Source organism: Otolemur garnettii, unplaced genomic scaffold, assembly GCF_000181295.1.
Source record: "Otolemur garnettii isolate 467f Iridium unplaced genomic scaffold, OtoGar3 scaffold00011, whole genome shotgun sequence".
Taxonomy (NCBI): Eukaryota; Metazoa; Chordata; class Mammalia; order Primates; family Galagidae; genus Otolemur; species Otolemur garnettii.
In genome coordinates, this window is record NW_003852406.1 from 3,042,590 (window position 1) to 3,044,039 (window position 1,450).

Sequence of the window (1,450 nt, forward strand, 5' to 3'; positions counted from 1 at the left end):
AAAAAAAAAAAAGGGAAACTAAACATAATAGTCCCTTTCAAATGTAGAAATGTATATGTTTCCATGTCTTAGGAATTTGCCTTACAGATAATCACACATATATACAAACATATCTGTAAATTTGTTCACTCTAGCAGTGTCCATAATTGTAAACAAAACCCAAAAATGGCTAAAATATAGGGGACTGCCTAAATGAGATATGTTCATGCAGTGGAGTACAATGCTGCCATCAAGAGTGGGTAGGATTGAAGTAAAAAATCAAATCATCTAAGTTCAGTCCAGCTCTACCGCTGACTAGCTAGATGACTCTGGGCATGTCCCTAAACCTCTCCACACCTCAGTTTCTTGTCTGTAAAAGGATGATAATTACAGTACTGACCTTATAGGATTGTTGCAAGGAAAACAGTGCCTGGAGCATAGTAGATACTTTATTAGCTATTATAAATAAATAAATTATAAGTAATTTATATAAATTAGCTGTTATAAATAAATGAGGTAGGCCTATTCAGACTGGCATAGAAAGATGGCCAAGATGTATTGCCTAGAAAGTTTCAGGAGAGTTGGGTGGTGCCTGTGGCTCAAAGGAGTAGGGCACCAGCCCCATATACCAGAGGAGGTGGGTTCAAAGGTGGTAGGTTCAAACCCAGCCCCGGCCAAAAACTGCAAAAAAAAAAAAAAAGTTGCAGGAGAATTAGGAATAGGATAATCTCACGTGGTAAAAAATATTTTAAATGAGCTTGCTGCTTATTGTCTTTTTCCACCCACTAGAATATAAGCTCCTCAAGAACAGAACTTTTGTTTATTATTGTATACCCAGTCTCTGTAATAGACATTCAGTAAATATTGGTTGAATGAATGATGATGGGAAATCTCAGTAAAAAGAATGGGAAAATTTATAGAGACAGAAAGAGTCGAGCTCACCAAGTGCTGGGGGAAGGAAGGGTGTTTAATGGGTACAGAGATTCAGAATGGGGTGAAGAAAAGGTTCTGGAGATAGATAGTGGTGAATGTATTTAAATCACTGAACTATACACTTAAAAATAGTTAAAATGGGTAAAGTGGTAAGTGTCAGGTTGTGTATATTTATATCAACTTGTTTCAAAGTGTTAAGGACTGGGAGCAGGGAAGGATGTCTGCCCTATGGAAGAATACTATTTGTCCTGCTAATCAGGAAACTTAAATTCCTGACTTAAGGTATAAGAGAAATACTTTTATTCCCATTACGCAAAAGTACCTGAACAAGGCTTAATCTTTAATCCTCATTAGGCAGCATGTACGTTGTCAGAACACTAGAAGGTCTGTGTTTTTAAAACGCTTTATTTTGTTTTAAAAACTTACCTTTTATAAAAAAAATGTCCTTTATGCCTGTAATCTAGAGTTTCCAAAGAGCTTTCTCAATGATCACCTTAATTTGTCCTCACAACAATCCAGTGATTATGTTAAAGGAATT